Source organism: Natator depressus, chromosome 1, assembly GCF_965152275.1.
Source record: "Natator depressus isolate rNatDep1 chromosome 1, rNatDep2.hap1, whole genome shotgun sequence".
Lineage (NCBI taxonomy): Eukaryota > Metazoa > Chordata > Testudines > Cheloniidae > Natator > Natator depressus.
In genome coordinates, this window is record NC_134234.1 from 74,026,860 (window position 1) to 74,035,098 (window position 8,239).

At 36.0% G+C, this 8,239-nt stretch overlaps 1 long non-coding RNA gene across 1 annotated transcript in view; it reads right to left on the reverse strand.

The window, feature by feature from the left end:
• The window catches only part of LOC141982223 (uncharacterized), a 71,545-nt gene extending 64,268 nt beyond the window's left edge, over positions 1–7,277 (reverse strand). The window contains exon 1 of the long non-coding RNA XR_012637989.1: positions 7,224–7,277. This is a non-coding gene — a long non-coding RNA (uncharacterized LOC141982223). The remainder of the gene's footprint in view (positions 1–7,223) is intronic.
• Positions 7,278–8,239: the final 962 nt, after the last annotated feature.

Here is an 8,239-nt window from a genome sequence, read left to right on the forward strand (position 1 = left end):
ACAAGGTTGCCTCAGAATTAGCATTAGACAGGCCCTGAAAAGAAGCAGAAACCGGATATTATAACAGACTGCTGTAACCCATTACCTCTATATTAACAAAAGTTAAGAACTGATTGGGTACATAGGAGTTTCAACAGCTCAAATGTCATGAAATATAAAGACTAGTTAACCTTCCAATCAGCTCTAGGGAAAAGTTTTTGTGACATCAGGAAGAGGAGGGCTACATTTTCAACTGGATGATTTTTAAGCATTAGAGCTAGATAAATACTGCAAAATAGTGTTTACACTAAACAGATGTATGCTTCTATTATATTTGTGCCCCTTTTCATGTACCATTCATAAACATTTAGTCAAACAATTTTAGGTTTGCATGAAAAATAGCTGATCTTCTTTTAAATGCCTGTATTCTCATGTGAACATGAATATTAGAGTGTGAATAAAAGCATGTTACAGAGGCCAGGTGGGTGAGGAAATATCTTTTACTGGACCAACTTCTGCTGGTGAGAGAGACAAGCTTTCAAGCTTACACAAAGCTCTTCTTCAGGACCTGAGCTCTGTGTAAGCTGGAAAGCTTGCCTCTCTCACCCACAGAAGTTGGTCCAATAAAATATGTTATATCACCCACCTTGCCTCCCTAATATCCTGAATCTGACATGGCTACAACAACACTGCATACAATAAAAGCATATGGTATTCACTTTTTTAAATATATGCTATACTATTCATTTTTCAGATATTTAACAAGCTTCACTCAGACAGTGAGGGAGGAGAAAAAATGCCATGTGATATAGGTGACCAATCACAGACCATGAAGAATTAATAAATCATTGTGAACTTTTTGATTATTCACTAGCAACCAAGGGGCAGAAATGTGTTCACATAAGATTCCTGTTGAAGAATAACAATAAATGAACCAGAGTCTCTTCAAAATTAATTCATTAACAGAAGAGAAGCTAAGTTCACTATTTGCTATGACTATTTTGTAAAGTTCTACTAAGCATATTCCTGCATAGATTGTATTGTAGTAGGAGCTACTGTACACTACAAAAATTGGACTCTCTTCATTCCAGCATAAAAAAAAATGTTTGCATTGTGATTTGCAATGGGAACATTTTTTGATATCTTGAAAATGTTCATGGGATGGAAAACCTGTCTCCTGCCTAGTATTAATATATAGTTTGTAAATCTGTCTCATAGGAGCCTAAATCTCTTTGAAAGTCAGTAGGATTTAGACTGCTTACCCATATAAACGCTTTTTAAAAAGTTATCCCCAAATCTGAGAAAACCTTTACATTCTAAAGGTTACACTTTTAAATAAACAGATTAGAAATTTGGTAAATGCACAGTCACATATACATTTATATATATTAACTCTGATTTATATGTCTAACTTCATGCATCCACATTTGAAAAGTTGGCCCATTATTAGTTATTGAGATTGTACCATAATACAATGTTAGCACATAGTTAATAACTGTTTTGATAAAAAATAGATTGCATGTGGTCCTGGTTAGCTATATGTAATTTTGTTACACATATTTTTAGGACCCCCCCAAAAAAGTTGGAAAAGGTTTTGGCATGCACATCTAATCCACTTGTGATATCCTCCTGGTGCTAAAATGGAGTCATTCCAGGTGATGTAATCTAATAAAGATCTGCATTTTTATCATCTCTCTCTCTGGGTATGCACAGGCACCCATCCATGCTCACAAAGAGATAGCTGGATGTCCAGCCTCTTGTAAATCTGAATGAAGTACATTGATTTTGATAAACTGAGCTATTGAGAAGAAACACTGTCTCTACCTGGGAAGTCCAAAAACAGTCAGTAACCTGCCACTCAAAGAAGCATAAACACTTATATGCATTTTGCTTCATCAGAAAAATTAAGTTTCCAGAACTGCTGCATCTGATCTTATAAGGAAAACAAACTCTTCCACTGCATAAACGAAAGTCTGTCTTTTTCTACCCTGTGCCACAACTAAGATATTGTTCTGTTATCAACTTATTTTGTAATGATACACTTTCTAGTTCTTACTCCTCCAAGCAGAGGTAGATAGCTGCAGAGAAACACCACACCTATTTCACGCAGAACTGCTAGCTTGTTTTAAAAAGTATGTAAACTGTTGTAACTAACTGAATCATGACATCTCTAATCTGTTTTGATTGCAAAGTCTCTACCTTGTCAAGGTAGATAAGAAGAGAGAAGATGATGTTGTTTTATTTTTGTTTTTTTCAGAATAGTATACACCTACTTTGATTCCAGATTATTTGTATCCTGTCCAAAGCTTACCATACACCATGACTCATGACCTTTTATTTTATATCTACTTTCCACAAATTTAGGACAAGCAAATATAATAAAAAACTCTGACATTCAAATTCTCGGTACTTAAAAAACTTAAAAATCTTAGGAGCATAAGCTGCTTTAGCCTTTAAAAGCAAGAGGCTTAAAACTCCAAATCAGTTTGAATTCTCTGAGCGAATCTTTGTCTGTTAGAAAAAAAATGAACAGAGGCACAAACTAGATAACAGCCTTTTATGGGGTACAAAAATTAAAGTAACAGAATTACCTTTCACAGAGATCCCCTGGGCTTTTATGTAAAAATAGCTATTATTTTATTAGACAAGGCTCTAATCCTTAGTCCACTCAGTTATACTCCAGACTTCTAAAAGATAATCAATGTCTTCACTGGAGAGTGGCTTGACAGAAAAACAATATATCTGAAGAAGCTGGGGAGCCATCTTGTGGTGATTGTGTTTAATCCTCCAAAAGGGGAGCTCATTTTGGAGTGAAATTGTTTCATTATCAGGTCACTCACAGAGTAACTATTCTATCCCTTTATCACTCATGACGAACCACAAGTTTTGCTGGTATTATGCCTGAATGTCTTAAGAGTGGTATAGTGGGAAGGTGAATGGCACAGAGAATGGCTAAAGTCATTCCATGTGGTCACTTTTCTGACTTTGCCGTTGATCTTTTCTGAACGATTTTTCATACACACTCTTTCTTTGGCAATACATGGTATTTACCAAATAGAGACAGTCTTGAGGCAGAAAACCATTCCTTGGGAGTTGATTTGCAGTGCTACCGTTTTCATTGTGTACATCCTTGAGTGATTATTCAATTTTCATGGAAATTTTCTGTAAAGAGGTTAAGCTCTGTTCTTTCTCATGGGAGGAGCTTAAACCAGTTCAGGTCTAAGGGGAGAGGCTGAGGTTATATTTTATGTTAGGTGAGGTGAGGTGGAAACAGTGGGTTAGAGTCAGGAGAGCTGGAGGCCTAGATAGAAGTTTCATCCTGCAATCTTATGAAGGAGCAATATTAGGAATCCCAGGACACAATCAAGACCAAAGGGAAAAGATATATCTGTGCACTAGTTGAGAGAGCAACTCTGTTTGAGGTTAAAAAGAAAAAAAAAGAAGAGTAGTCTCCGTGTAACACTTAGCTTGTCCCTTGGTGAAGAAAGCCTACTTAGTGATATCTAGCCAACACCTTACCTGCCTTGGTAAGCAGCAATCATCTTTATGAATCATTCCCGGAGGTCAGTACTTTGACTGTGAGGGGCACACTGATGAATTATCTGTATTTTTAAATTCCCTGAAGGAAATAGTTTCTCCTACACAGCATTTCTTATAGTCTAGTTATCACTGCAGCACATCAAAGGCAAAGAACGAAGGTACCAAGCTATCAAATAAGGCACTTTCTTAAGTTATACCATAGAGAACATACCAAACTATCTTCCCATATCTATTATACTGTACAACTGGTCAACTGCATTCCAAGAAACAATAAGCACCTGACAACATCTAATTTTATTTTCTGTTTTGGGCCCTATGTAGATTTTTTAAATTCCATTCTATTTAAACTATTTTCTTAGATATGCTAACATTCTAATTTGCTGAGCATCACACATATTTTTAGCAATGCATTCTATGCAGCTCCTTCTGCCTGAATTTTGCAAAAAAAAAAAAAAAAAGAAAAAGAAAGAAACGTCCTGTTCAGGGCTGGTTCAGACAGTGAAGCCAGATTTGCAGCAGCATGGAGATCAGGGCAGATTGAAATTCTGGTGTTAGGTTTCCTACTCATGCTATGGTGTTGCACAATGTTAAGGGCAAAACTTGTTGGTGGCGAATCAGGGTGCCTCTCCCTTATATCACAGACGTGTCTTGGACCCATTTTCTCCGATCCTCTTTTTTTTTTACCAGAAGAACTCCATCCACTCTTCCCCTAGTGATCTTTACAAATGCACTAGATTTGGATACATTCTATTTTCCTCATCACCCCGCAATGGAAAGAAACACACATGCATACCCAACTCCATAGCTTGCTAAGCAAAAGAATTTGAAGCAGATGGAATTGTAGGAGGTCGCAGAGTGAATTTTTTGCCTCACAGTCAGTGGGCTCAGTTTAAAGAATTTGCAGGGACTTATTTTCTTGAACCGGTACTGCTCCTGTTGCCAGGCTTTTCTACATATGCTCAAACTCATAAACTGGCAATCATCAGATGTCATTGAGCAACTGCATTTTGGGTTTTATTACCCCTTTGATGTTCACATGTATCTGTCATTAAACTAAAATGGAAAATATTCATATTGTGTGCTTATGGTGGTCCATCCCCTTTCTCATAAGCAGCAGATGGACAGTCCTTGCAATAAGCATTCTCCTCCTTGGTTTGGCAAAACTGTATTAAGATGGAAACATTTGAATGAGACTCCATTTATATTCTGAATACACCATATTTCTAGGACTAGTTTGCTAGATGATTTCCATTAGGAAAAACAAAACACAAAGGAAGGAAAATGAAGAGACTGAAAGATGAAAGGAGGTAGAAATAGAGGGAGCTGAGAGCAAGGGGAAAAACAAGGATATAGACAAAAAACTACTGGGAATGAACATGAGAGCACATGGAGAAAAGAAAAGCAGAAGAGACTAAACTAGGCAGGAGAGACAGAGTGGAGAAAGATAGAGTTGTCAAAGAGCACAGTGGATAAACACAGAGACAAGGGGAAGGAGAAAGAGGCATACAGCCGTGAAAAGGAAATGAATCACAAATGTACAGAATGAAAAAGAGAGACTAAGGCAAATATAAAAGCTACAATTAAATAGTGCATGTAAAGATGGACATAACTTACATTAGGTGACACCTAGATAGAAACAGACTTTGGGAGAAAAGTATAGGAAGATAAAACATTAGAAAACAATACACACAAAATAAACAGGCTATGGAGAATAAGTGAGACTCTAATACATTTTGTTAATTAAGTTTTTATAACAGGGAAGTGGTGAATTTTATTTTGACTGCTTATTGTGCTAAATTGTCTAAAGCTGCAGAACCAGTTTGGGTTAAGTCTTATAACTAATTTTATATTTATAAATCCCTACTTTCTATTTAGAACCTCAATTCTCTTAAAATACCACTCTTCCTTAGGATTTGGTTTCCAATTCGTTTCTCTTATTGCTATGTTATGCTTATAATTATATAGTCCCTGGGGGAAGAAAAGTGCACATTACAAATCAACAACACAATCTGTCATAATTTGGCACGGTTGTCAATCTTTGCTTAAGGGAAGTGAAGGAATGGAAAAGCAGGGGTGTTGCAGGTCAAGATAAAAGTGAATTGTGGAAACTTGCAGATCACTTCTTCCAGTCTGTCTGAATCTAGCTAATGCTACAACAATGTCTAATTCTAGCTAGTAGTCTTACAACAGTCATTAACTTTTATGAGAACCAATCTCACCCCCATTTTTTTTAAATTGCCTTCATTAATGAAGCTCCATACATACCTTATATGGTGGTTACAGTGTGCTGAAATTTAGATAAACTTTTCACCTGATTAGGACGACAGGCTCCTTGTACTAGAAAATCCATCACCATGTTTAATTGATTTTGTTTAAATTAATCATTTATTTTAATTTATAAAACTCTATTGGCATACATCCTACAGTCTAGGCAGCCATTGCAGAAATATATACAATTGACTGTTTATACATAAGAAGTGGCATATATCCTCCAGCAAATACAATAATAAAATGAACTCCTAAGAAACCCTTTCTGCAACTTTCAACCCATCTGACTGGGCCAAGAAACCTGGGAATAAATATGGACTTTGCAGCATGGCTGGAAGGTTAACAGGTCTGGGATTTGACCAACCAAATGTTCACTAGAATTCTGATGGCCTTACTTACATTACCATGTGGCCATTCAAGATTACCAAAATACACCTGACAATTATCTTCAATGTTTGAACACAGTATATATTTGGATTTAAATTTCTAAAAGTAACTAGTGATCTGGGATGCTGGAATTTTTGAGTGGCCACAAAGGGACACCTTAAAATGACCTGAATTTGAGTTAAAAGTGTCTCAGATTAATCAACCAAAATTTGAGGCACTCCAAATCATGAAAATTTAATAAATATGGTTTCCTGTAAGATTCACAAAATTTACTATCATTTGAAATTTAGGGTCTAATGTAGAGACTAGCATTCACTTCAGCACTTGGGATTTTTGATTGACTATATATATATTTAAAAAAAAACCCTGCCTCCCCCCTCCCCCATTATCTGGGCTCTATCTACATTATCAAAATATCATTACTGGTCTGCTAAGGACATATTCAGTCATCTCTAACTGCACCCCTCGCACTAGGAGTCATTTCACTAATTTGTCTGGTAATAGATGCTCCCATATACAGTTCTAGTGATTAATTCATAGAACTAGTTGCAAAAAATGGTAAATAACTTCACGGCATTTTATATAAAAACTATCTTCACTCACAAACTGTCATAAGAATGTTGATACAGCATTAAGTAAGGCAGGGTGAACCACAGACATCTGATTATAGTTCATATTTATAAAACCAAACTGACCGACGCATATATATGCTCAATAAAGAGCTGTGTGGCCTGATTTTCAAAAGCACCAAACATCCAATAGCTTCCATTGAGCTCAGTGGGAACTAGTAGGAGCCCAGCAGCATGACTTAAAATAAATAAAGAAACAAACAAAAACTGTACACTTCTTTGTAAAAAAACAAGCAAACCACTTTTGATACTATCACATTTAAGGTTGTGAGAAACTCGGTAGGATTGTGAATAAGGGATTAAGAAGAGAGATGAATGTTAAATTTCACTTCCATGATTTCCCCTGAGAAGCCAGTACCCAATTTACATAAAATAAAATGAAAATGACAACAGTACTTAGGTTTTGGTATTCAATATTACCTTTCAGAAGTAGCCATCTCCCAAGCTGCTTTGAAACGCTTGCTCATTATGACCATTTTTCTCCTATGTATCTTATAATTAATGTCTTGCACCATCAATGAGAAATAAGATTGCAAACCATTGCTCCTGAAATATAAGGATCAAGAGAGGATTTTCCCTTCTATTTCTTATTGCCATGGCAGAATGCAGGCTGCAAAGAACTTCAGCAGGGATGAGAGATGAAAGTCTATGATTCAACTTGGAGTGCAGATTGCCTCTCAGTTTAGATTGTTTGCAAGTGACAGCTTTGCTAGCACTGAGCCAATTTATTATTATATTTGAAGTAATTAACTTTGAGCATATGAGCCCTAATTATACAGGACAGAAATATTTATTCTTTCAGTACTCATTTCTTTTAAAAATGAAAAGAAGGGGCAGCTCAACTGTAGCAAAAACGTAGAGAGACAGAATTCACTGTTACAATTAAAGTGTTTCATATTGATCATACAAAATGATTCGCATATCAAATCACAGACAGTATCATCTGTGCCTTTATGGGAACCAGTCTCTTACTGCAAGCAACATAGAAAGGGGCAATATCATGTAAACAATTCCTAAGCAGAGCACGTCAACACATTTGCTTTCCTGCAGGAAAAGTCTAGATCAGTGACTCTCAACCTTTCCAGACTACTGTACCCCTTTCAGGAGTCTGATTTGTCTTGCATACCCCCAAGTTTCACCTCATTTAAAAACTACTTGCTTACAAAATCAGATATAAAAATACAAGTGTCAGCGCACACTATTACTGTAAAAATGAGAAAGTAATCAATTTTTCCATATAATTATGAAATAAAGCTATTAGAATATAAATATTATACTTACATTTCAGCATATAGTATATAGAGCAGTATAAACAAGTCATTGTATGAAATTTTAGTTTGTACTGACTTTGTTAGTGCTTTTTATGTAGTCTGTTGTAAAACTAAGCAAATATCTAGATGTGTTGATAAACCGCCTGGAAGACCTCTGCATACCTT